The following is an 11,957-nucleotide window of genomic DNA, read 5'->3' as shown; positions in this document are numbered from 1 at the left end:
GCCAAGGCTGTGGTGTGAGCAAGGCGATGGAGAGTGAGGGCCTACAAGTCATGGTGCAAGCAGCGGCTCAGTGACAGCGTCAGGTGGTGGCATCGTGAGACCAGGATTGCAGTGCGACGTAGGGCACGGCTCTGTGTGGTATTATCAGGTCACGGTGCAGTCAGAGGCGTTGTTAACGGCATGGTGGTGGTTTTTCTTCTGCTGCAGCATAAACCACACAGTTCCCAGTGAAGTAGGCAGATGAAGCTGAAGTCTTTGATATCCGTAAGAATTCCAACTGGAGGCAAGCTCTACTCCACGCTCTTGGAGAAACCCCACAAGCAGGATACACAGCAAAGTCCACCATTTGCCCTCTTTAAAGCAGGAGCAGCAACTGTAGACCAACCAAGCAAAGCACACATAGCAAAGGGGCAGTACTCCTCCTCCAGCTCTTCAGCTCTTCTCCTTGACAGAGGTTCATTTTGATCCAGAAATGTTCTAAAAATCTGGGATTTTGGGTCCACTACTTATACCCCTTTCTGCCTTTGAAGTAGACAAACTTCATTGGAAACTCTCTGTTGTTGATAAGCTCCTACCTTGCCCAGGCCTGGCCCCAGACACACACCAGTGGTTCGAGACTACATTGTGTTAGGACAACACAGCCCTTTTAGGTGTAAGTGTTGGCTCCTCCCTCCCCATTCTAGCTCAGGAGACTCATCAGGATATGCAGGTTACACCCCAGCTCCCTTTGTGTCACTGTCTAGAGGGAATCCACAAAGCCCAACTGATGTGGAATACACAAGCAGGCAGAGACAATTTAAAAAACAACTTTAAAAAAAGATGGGTTTTTAAATTGTGAGTTCAAAGACCCCAAACTCCACATCTCTAATTGGTCTGAATGGGAAACTGCACTTAAAAGTTATTTAAAGGCAGCCCCCATGTTAACCTATGAGAGAGATAGGCCTCACAATAGTGAAAACCAGATTTGGCAGTATTTCACTGTCAGGATATGTAATACACACCAGTACATGTCCTACCTTAATACACTGCACCCTGCCCATGGGGCTAGCTGGGGCCTAACTTAGGGGTGCCTTACATGTAGTAAAAGGGATGGCACTTTCCAGGTCAAATTGGCCATTTAAAACTGCACGCACAGACACTGTAGTGGCAGGTCTGAGACATGTTCACAGGGCTACTCATGTCGGTGGCACAATCAGTGCTGTAGGCCCATAGTAGAATTTGATTACAGGCCATGGGCACCTCTGGTGTGCTTTACTAGGGACGTACCAGTAAGTCAGATATGCCAACCATGGATAAACCAATCACCAATACAATTTACGTAGGGAGCACTTGCACTTTAGCACTGATCTGCAGTGGTAAAGTGTGCAGAGAGAATAAACCACCAAAAACAAATCAGAAAAAAATAGGAGGAAGAAGGCAAAAAGTTTGGGGATAACCCTGCAAAAAGGGTCATTTCCAACACCCACTTTGAGGTTTTGTTTTTGAAAAAAAAAAGTTTTGATACTTTAGTATAGGGCCCATCATGTTTGACATAGCTGAATGGCAAACTTCCAATACAATTACAGGACCGCTTTAATAGTGGTTCTTGTGAGTGACAGAAATGTCTACCAGGCTGACGAACAGTTATAAATTTGGTAGCTGGATACTCTATCAGTGCGACAGAGTAACTTACTGCATCGTCCAGACGAAGTACTAGCCATTTGCCAAAATATACATCAGCCCCTTTGGTTTATTGTCCAGGATGGATTTGGCACTATCAACAAATATTGGTTAACAGTTGAGGATGTTTATTTAATCCATCCACGATAGAGGAGACTAAGAGGAGGAGATGAAGAGAAATTATTTTTTGAGATGGATTAAGTTGTAAATGGCTGATAGATCACTGTTAGTGGCATTGTAAAAAATGGAAATGCCTTATACATCACCTTAAATTACTTACAATGACCACAAACGTATGTGCTAAACTGAAACCAATGTCTGCCCTCACTGTGATACCCCAAAAAATCTACTAGTCAATCTGTTCCTTACGTTCAAGGTATTCTGCTTTACGTACGAGTTATAGGGAACCTACATAACAGGTAAAATATTAATATATGCTTCTAATCAATAATTCCACTATTTCTCTGAGGGAATTGGAGTAATCCTATTTCCAGCGCTAGTGATTCCTAAGGGACCAAAAGAGTTCAAATGACCTTCCTTTTGTTGCTGATGCGACCTACAGTTGTATCTTTCAGAGATGATATACACTTCATCACTAGGCTATATACACACATCATCTTGCTCAGATGTGGGTTTAGCAGGTGAGACATTTAGTTCTCGATCACCTGCCACAAATGCCTCCAGAGTGAAGTTGTGTGCTACAAGTGCTTTAACACTCCTCATATTTAAGTGTATGGCTGCTACACGTGGTATAGTGATTTCTGAACCCAGATGTAGCATTTCTTTATTTATATTTTGAAAAAAGGTGATAGAATTAGATTTGAAAACCACACTGGATGGAAATGAAATGTTTAGGTAAACATAAATGTACTAAACAACCAGACATGTCTAACAGTTTTCAAGTAAACTCTGCGAGATTGCAAATTGAAGTCACAGGACTTAATGACGAGTCACGTTTCCAAGTAGCAATTTGTGCTAGATGTTTGTATCCATTGTTCTACTGTGGAAATTACATCTATTTCTTCAGGCTTGGACAGAAATCTTATTCACGCTCTTGACCTGTTATTAAGTCCTCTTTTTAAAAGTAGCAAGCTAAATGCCAATTTTTTACAACAGGAAACTAAGGGGCATATTTATGAGAGGTTTGCGCTGGCATTGCACCACGAATTGCGACGCAACAGAGGCGCAAGCAGTAAAACATATTTATTAACCAATCTGTTTGCAAAATTGTTTCTAAGGGTTGTGTGGGGCAAAAGCTGTGTTGAAACCAGCTGCGCCACCTACAATTTAATATAAGCAATGTAGGCGTTCCGCCGCAAAATCCGACGCGACTGTAATGCTTTGGTATTTATGGGTTTACCAATTAATCACATATTGTTGGGAAGCACAACGCAAAGTCTGAAAAGTGTCAGAATTGCTGCGCTTTGACAAACCAGGCATAGGAAATGACACAGTGGCTGTGGTATAAAAAGAGCAACCTCACAGAAAAATTTGGCAAGCACACCTATGCCATGGAGGTCACCATACTGCAACTTGGAGTAGCTAGGAGACCACCACCACATAGGCAGCTAAGGGGGAGGGAGCATTCTTTCCAGCGGTGCATATCCGTCATTGACCTCAGGGAGGTGGAGGTCATACAGTTTTACAGACACAAGAGAGAATCCATCATGGAATTCCTCGAGAAGATTAGGCCAAATCTTCAGCCACCAACTGCAAAGCCCACTGTCATCCCACCACATGTAAAACCTATGGCTGTGCTCCATGTGCTGCCACCAGGTTTCCTGAAAGGTAACAACAGTCAGATTGGCAGGAATCTCACAGGGAACATTTTCTGCCTTCATTGCCTCTGTTTAGGATGCCATCATTAAACAAACACCCCATTACCTTGTATTCCCCAAAACCCCACAGCAACAACTGGCTGCCAAGCAAGGATTCTAAGCTATAGTGGGATTTCCACATGTTCTTCGTGCAACTGATTGCACACGTGTGGTTCAGAAGTAAAATCAATATGAGTAGGAAGGGTACATAAGGGTTCAGTAAAGTAATGGATGTAGACCAAATCATGAATTCCTAAGTAAATGTGTCACACATGGCAGAACATTTGTATGTTGACCAAAGTATCAGGAGCACTAACGGCAGAAGCAGTTGTAAATTTCATTTATGACATGCACTGTAATTGTACCTACAATTCATGTTGAAATGGTAAATTTCTGTATACATGTGCCACTAAAAGTACTAAGTATGCATATTTCTCAGCTATTCTTATAGTTTAGGTCCAAAGATACACTTAGGGGGTGATTCTAACCCTGGCGGTCGGTGATAAAGCGGCGGCCAACCCGCCAACAGGCTGGCGGTCCAAAAAATGGAATTCTGACCCTGGCGGGAACCGCCAACACAGCCCGCCACATTAACACTCCGCCCGCCACGGCGGTACAGACAAACAGCGCAGCGGTCACCGCCAACAGGCAGGCGGCAGACAATGTACCGCCCACAGTATCATAACTCACCAATCCGCCACCTTTTCCGGGGCGGGAGCCCCGCCGATAAAAACACGGCGGAAACAGACTACGAATGGGAAAACGCTCACCTCTACGCACTCCACGAGGAAGGAGGACAGCATGGAACCCGAATTAAACATACTACCTGCTCTCGTCTACCTGCTCATCTACCACGAGTACGAACGCCGGCGCAGACGACAACGGTGAGTACTGCACCTACGACACACGGGAGGGGGGAGGAGGAAAGCTTACGGCACACACATATGCGACCCCCACCCCCCCAAACTATGTACACACCAATGCAGAGCAACAAGTCACAGTGACACCACCCAAACCCCCCTGATAAATGCAAAGACATAATTAAATTGCGAATAAAAATTTATGTACAAAATAGGCTCTGAAAAGTTATGGTCAACTAGCCAAAAAATCAATATCAAAATAAGTCTATATACAGTGCAATGGATAACCGAGGCAATTAGTCCTGCACATCAAAAGAAAATCGAAGTGTCCGTGGGCCAAAGTGTAACAACACAAGGGCAAAGCCCACACAGGAGACCTGAGTCCTCTGGAAAGAACACTGCAGGGGCATCTGATGAAAAAACTACAGGCACCTCAGGGGGAAGGGAAGGGGGGGGCACCACAGCCACATGAGTCCACGACGCCAGAACCACGAAGGGGCCACCATGCCTACTGTGCCATCCTGGGGAGTGCAAAGCCACAGTCTCCCAAGTCTCTACAGTAGGTGGGTTGCCCACTGTTCCATCCTGGGGAGTGCAAAGCCACAGTCTCTCAAGTCTCACAAGTGGGTGGGTTGCCCACTGTGCCATCCTGGGGAGTGCAAAGCCACAGTCTCTCAAGTCTCACAAGTGGGTGGGTTGCCCACTGTGCCATCCTGGGGAGTGCAAAGCCACAGTCCATCAGGTGGATTACAGTCTCCACTGGTCAAGGAGGAGGCATGGTGGGCACAGTGAACCGTTAACAGTGCATGCAGGAAGGGCCCAGCGGAGCGGTGCTTGAGACGGCGGGGCCCAGCGGAGCGGTGCTTGAGACGGCGGGGCCCAGCGGAGCGGTGCTTGACAGGAAGGGCCCAGCGGAGCGGTGCTTGACAGGAAGGGCCCAGCGGAGCGGTGCTTGAGACGGCGGGGCCCAGCGGAGCGGTGCTTGACAGGAAGGGCCCAGCGGAGCGGTGCTTGACAGGAAGGGTCCAGCGGAGCAGTGCATGAGACGGCGGGGCCCTGTTCAGCGGTGTTCTTCTGCACGGCGGGGCCCTGTTCAGCGGTGCTCTTCTGCACGGCGGGGCCCTCTTCAGCGGTGCTCTTCTGCACGGCGGGGCCCTCTTCAGCGGTGTTCTTCTGCACGGCGGGGCCCTCTTCAGCGGTGCTCTTCTGCACGGCGGGGCCCTGTTCAGCGGTGCTCTTCTGCACGGCGGGGCCCTGTTCAGCGGTGCTCGTCCAGTAAGTCAAGGGAGCCAGACCTGGCCTGCACTCCCTGCTCAGTCACCCTCCGACCGTGCTGTTGCTGGACCCTTCGGTGACGGAGTCCTGGGCCCTTTGGTGTCCTCCCTAACACCCGGGATGGGGCTTGTAGGCCCCTCCTGCTCCGCGCTCCTGCTGGCTGACTTCTCCGCCCTGCTGCCCTTTCGCTCCTTAGATGGGGCTCTCGGGCCCTTGCCTCCCCTAGATGTTGTGGCTGGTGAAGTGGGCGAACTTTGCTCCTTGGGGGCAGCCGTGTCAGTCCTCTCACGGCGGCCCTTTAGTTTCTGGGTCCTCTTGCCTGGGGGGGGGGCTGGCTGTCCCCTTGCTGCTGATTGAAGTGTCACTGCTGGCAAAGGGTGGACTCCAGAACCCATGCACCACAGTGACACTCGAAGCTGGGCTGGTGGTGGCTGAGGTGCTCTTGGGACTCTTTGCAGATGGAGGGGGTGGGTCAGTGGAGGGAAAGAGGTCAAGATTAGCAAGGAAAACTTTTTTAGGACCAAGGTAAAGGGTAGGAGGAGTGGTGATGGGAGTGGAGGAAGAGGATGTGGTTGTAGGAGAGTCAGGTGTGCTGTCTTTGGGTGCAGGTGCTTGTGCTGGAGGCTGTCGTGAGGTGGATGGCTGTTGGGTGGGTGTCTGCCTGCGTTTGTGTGTCTTGGAAGAGGGGGTGACAGACACAGTGGGAGAGGACACAGGGGACGTGTAAATGGTAGTGGGGGTGGTGACTGCACGTGTGCGGACTGGACTGGAGGGTGTGCTGGTGATGGAAGCACTGGCTGATGGTGGTGTGCATGCAGGTGTGAGTGGAGACGTCACAGGGAGGGAGGAGGGAGACGAGGAGGAGGGGGACACAGAGGTGGTAGTGACTGTTGGAATGTCTGCATCTGGGTGTTGCTTGCGTGAATGCTTGTGGGTTCTGTGGTGCTTGTGTCTGGATGAGCTGCCCTTGGGTGTTGAGGTGTGTGCAGGCTGGTCTGATGGTGGTGATGGGATAGGCTGAGGAACAGGAGACAGAGACAGGCTGGAGGCAGTCAGAAGAGGGAGGCTGGAAACAGGGACAATGGCTGCCGTCAGTGCTGAGGCCAGAGCATTGAACGATCGTTGATGGGCAGCCTGACCCGAATGAATGCCCTCCAGGTAGGCATTGCTCCGATGCACCTCCCTTTCTACCCCCTGGATGGCATTCAAAAGGGTAGTCAGCCCAACAATGATGGTCCTCAGGAGGTCAATGACCTCCTCACTGAGGGCAGCAGGGGTAACAGGGGCAGGGGCTGAGGTGCCTGGGGCGAAGGAGACGCCCGCCTTCCTGGGCGAGCGGGCACGGAGCGTAGGCTGAGGGGCTGCTGGGAGGGCAGGGCTGGTGCGCTGGGTGGCGGCTGTACCTGTAGAGGTGGGGGGCCCGGATGTTGCCGCCACCGCTAGGGAGCTCCCATCCGAGGACGTGTCGGTGTCGCTGGTGTCACCACCGGTCCCCGTTGTTGTGCTCCCCTCGCCCTCCGGATCACTGGTGCCCTCGGTGTCTGTTCCTGGGCCCACCGGGGCCTTGTGACTTGCAGCTCCCTCGTGCTCCGATGCCAATTCTCCTCCGCCTGATGATGCTAATGCACACATGCACAAGAAGATGAAGAAGAAGGGTGGGGGGAGAAAAACGAAGACCAGGTTGAGTGCATGCAATGTCAACACCGTTGGCGGAGAGGACAGACACAGGAGCCTCATGCACTAAGCCGCGCATTCGGGGTACACTACTCAGTACTTCTGACTAGGACAACAGGTCTAGAGACGACAAACGCGCACATGTGTGATGCTGGACCATCGATAGCTGTACTTGTCACCCTACAGAGGTGGGGGCCAGGAGCACAGGGCCATGCCTAAAGGAGAGGACTACACTACAGAAAGCGCCCTGGCCTAATGTCACCCACAACCCTCCTCCCCCACCCAGACGCCTCCACTGCGCAGAGAGATAGCAGATTGTGCTGATACTCACCCCCTTGTGTCTGCTGTGATGTCCTCAAGCGCCCATCCAAATCAGGGTAGGCCACCGCCAGGATCCGGGACATCAGGGGGGTCAGGGTACGACTGGCACCCCTCCTAGGTTGGGAGGCCATCCCCAGCAGTGACTCGGCGGTCTTCCTGGTCCCGCGGCAGATGTCCTCCCACCTCTTGCGGCAGTGGGTGCCCCGTCTGACGTGGACCCCCAGGGCCCGGACTTCCTTGGCGATGGCACGCCAAATGTCCACTTTCTGATGGGCGCCGACCTATTTGACATGTACAGGGTGGGAAGGAAAAAATCATCAATTTTCTGCATGTTAGATGCGATTGGCCCCCCCTCCCCAACCTTGCCATATGGCACATGCTCACATCTGTCGTGCGTTGCACTCCTCATTCGCCTCCCACCCCACCAACTTACATCCACCCCACTCCACACAGGCATAGCCCATTCAATGTGCACCCAGTGTACTTACCTGTTGGTCTGGAGGACCGTAGAGTAACGCATACTGGGGGAGGACCCCATCCACAAGTTTCTCCAACTCCTCCGCAGTGAAGGCAGGGGCCCTTTCCCCAGTCGCAGCAGCCATTGTCACTTCCAGACCGAGGTCACAGCAGCACTTGCAGTATAGGTCCTCTCCTGTGGATGATCAGGTCTCGAGTGATTAAGCAGATAGAAAATGGCGGTCACGCCCGCGGCGGTGCGTACCGCGGCAGTGCGTACCGCGACCGCCGGCGCACCTCGTCATTGGCTCCTGAAACCCATAGGCTTCAATGTTAGCCAATGCGGCTTCGTATAGCGGTCTTCGACCGCCTACTGCCACGGTGTGCCACGCCAGCGCATTGACCTCACATCCCATTGTCACACTTCACAGGTCAGGCAGCCGCCATTTCAAGGGCCCACATGGCATATTTTGTACTGCGTCACACAGGCCTAGGCCTTGCATTGCCACACATACACGCCTTTCAATACATAGATAACCGTGTGCTCGGCATGCTGTGGTGAACGTACCTGTGATTTGCTTGACTCTGTGCTCCATGTTGTCCTTCCTAGGCACCGTCCGCTGGGACTTGCGAGGAGAAGGATGAATCCTCGCGTGTTCCGACCGCTGGTGGACCTGTCGACAATGGAAGAACGCCATATCATACTACGATACCGACTTGACCGAGCCACTATACATGAACTGTGTGCCCAGCTGGAGCCAGCCCTGATGTCCCCCATCCGCCAACCCACAGGAATTCCCCCTCTAGTGCAGGTTCTGTCAGTCCTCCATTTTTTGGCAAGTGGCTAATTCCAGACAACAGTGGCCATGTCATCTGGAATGTCTCAGCCTATGTTTTCAAAAATTTTGTCTAGAGTGTTGTCTGCCCTGACGAAACACATGCGGAGCTACATTGTATTCCCTGAGGAGGATGAGTTGGCCACTGTGAAGGGTGATTTTTATGCCCTTGGACATATCCCCAACATAATTGGTGCCATTGATGGGACCCATGTGGCTTTAGTACCCCCAAAAGACGATGAGCAGGTGTACAGAAACAGGAAAAGTTACCATTCTATGAACGTCCAGGTGGTCTGTTTGGCTGACCAGTACATCTCCCATGTGAATGCCAAGTTCCCTGGGTCAGTGCATGACGCGTATGTGATGCGTAATAGCAGCATCCCTTATGTGATGGAACAGCTACAGAGACAACGTGTGTGGCTCATTGGTGACTCTGGTTACCCCAACCTGCCTTGGCTATTGACCCCAGTGAGGAATCCCCGGACCAGGGCAGAGGAACGGTACAATGAGGCCCATGGGCGAACTAGGAGGATCATTGAAAGAACCTTTGGCCTCCTGAAGGCCAGGTTTAGGTGCCTGCATATGACAGGGGGATCCCTGATGTACTCACCAAAGAAGGTGTGCCAGATCATCGTGGCCTGCTGTATGCTTCACAATCTGGCATTGCGACGTCAGGTGCCTTTCCTTCAGGAGGATGGTCCAGATGGTGGTGTTGAAGCAGCTGTGGAGCCTGCGGAGAGTGAAGAGGAGGAAGACGAAGAGGACGACCCAGACAACAGGGACAGAGTTATCCAACAGTATTTTCAGTAGCACACTGGTAAGAATCACCCACGCCATTTAACATTTACTGAAAGCCCCCTGCATCTTTACTTTGTGTATTTCCCCCTAGTTCTTTTAAACTGATATTTGATTTTCCCTTCCCTTTTTAGTTCTGTATGACCCACTGCGTGACTTCTGCTTGGTTAGCCCATGGACTAATGCTTATTGACATCGGTATGTTGTCATCACAAAAATAACAGAACATTATTGATCAGTAATGTGTTATCCATTTGTAAATAATACAGGCTGACTCCAGAATGATTTCAGTGCAATGAGTGATTTATTTTTAGTGCTAGATATTGGTACATGATATGAAAACGGTGATGGGTGAGGGTGGAGTAATGTCCATGGCAGAGCCCAGTTCTCAGTTTCACAGGTGCATTTTCCATATGCCTGTGGAAGGATGGAGCAGGGGCAGTTCAAGGTTGGACAGGGTGATACTGTGGGACAGTGGGATGACATCAGGGGGTATCTTATGCTGGCGGGGGTCTTGGCATCCTACTCTGTCTTCCTGTGAGATCTCAGGTTCCTCTTGCGGGGTGGTTGTTCTTCAGCAGGAGGTGGCCCGTCGTTCTGTGGGGGCCTCCTGACCACTAGCGCCGGCGGAGGTGGTAGGCTGTTCCTGGCTAGTGACAGGGGCCCTTTGTGGTGCCACATGGTCCCGCAATGTGGTTTCTATCCGGTTGAGGGCCTGGACTATGGTCCCCATAGCGGTAGCGATGTTCCGGAGTTCATTGCTGAACCCCATGTACCGTTCCTCCTGCTGTGCCTGGATCTCGGTGAACCTGGCCAGTACCGTCGCCATCGTCTCCTGGGAGTGATGGTATGCTCCCATGATGGTGGTGAGGGCCTCTTGGAGAGTCGGTTCCCTGGGCCTGTCCTCCCCCCCCTGTCGCACAGCAGCCCTCCCAGTTGCCCTGTTTCCCCGGGCCTCTGTCCCCTGGACGGTGTGCCCACTACCACTGCCCCCAGGTCCCTGTTATTGTTGGGGTGTTGGGTCAGCCTGGGTGCCCTGTAGTGGCGGACACACCGCTGATTGACGCGTCCGCGAGACAGAGGCATGGGCCCGCTGGGTGGCAGCTGTGCTGGTGTTCCCAGAGGGGGTTGGGTCTGCTGTGGCCTGTGTCTGTGTGTGGGGAACCGACTGTCCAGAGGTCCCCGATGGTCCGGGCTGGTCATCAGGTTCTAGGTCGACAGAGCTGCTGTCCTCGCTGGGGGCCTGTTCTGGGGGTGGGATGGACAAATCTGGACCCTCCGTGGCGGTGTGTTGGCGTTCGGGCCCTGCAGGGGTAAAGGAGTATGGTTATTGTTTCTGTGTGTGCCATGGCGTGCATTTTGAGTGCCCTTGTCCCCCAGTGCTGGCATTCCCTTGTGGGAGGTGTTGTGAGGGTGGTGGGGGGGGGTGTATGGGTATGTGCAATGGTCATGCTTTGGTGGTGGCTGTCTATGGTTTGTGTTGGCATTCAGGGGTTGGTGTTGTTTAGGGTGGGTTGTGCTGGTGAGACACTGGCAGGGAGGTTGTGTGCTGGGGGGTTGAGATTGGGGGTGAGGAGGGGGGGTTGGCATGCTGGTGGTTGGGGGGGTGAAGTAGTTGAGATTCGACTTACCAGAGTCCATTCCTCCGTGTACTCCAGTGAGGCCATCAGGATGCAGGATGTTTACTACCTCTTGCTCCCATGCAGTGAATTGGGGTGGTATGGGTGGGGGTCCGCCGCCAGTCTTCTGCACAGCGATGTTGTGTCGCGACACCATCGAGCGCACCTTCCCCCGTAGGTCGTTCCATCGCTTTCTGATATCTTCCCGATTTCTGGGATGCTGTCCCACAGCGTTGACCCTGTCTACGATCCTTTGCCATAGCTCAGCCTTCCTTGCTATAGTGGTGTGCTGCACCTGTGTGCCGAAGACCTGGGGCTCAACCCTTATAATTTCCTCCACCATGACCCTGAGTTCTTGGTCCGAGAACCTGGGGTGTCTTTGGGGTGCCATGGGGTGGTGTGGATGAGGTGTGGGGTGGTGTTTGTGGTGATGTGCGTGGTGATATGTGGTGATGTGTGCGTAAATGTGGTGTGGGTGATGAAGGTGGGTTCCTGTGTGTGTTGGGGTTTTCGTTTGCTGTGCTCGCTCTCTCTATCTCTATCTCCTTCTCTCCGATTTCCAACTAGTGGGGGTTTGTGGGTGATGTGGGTGTGTGTTTTATAGTTGATTGGATGTGTGGGAGTGTTGTTTGTATGTGTGTCAGG

The sequence above is a fragment of the Pleurodeles waltl genome, chromosome 4_1 (genome assembly GCF_031143425.1).
Source record: "Pleurodeles waltl isolate 20211129_DDA chromosome 4_1, aPleWal1.hap1.20221129, whole genome shotgun sequence".
NCBI lineage: Eukaryota > Metazoa > Chordata > Amphibia > Caudata > Salamandridae > Pleurodeles > Pleurodeles waltl.
Note: the sequence above shows the minus strand (reverse complement) of the source record.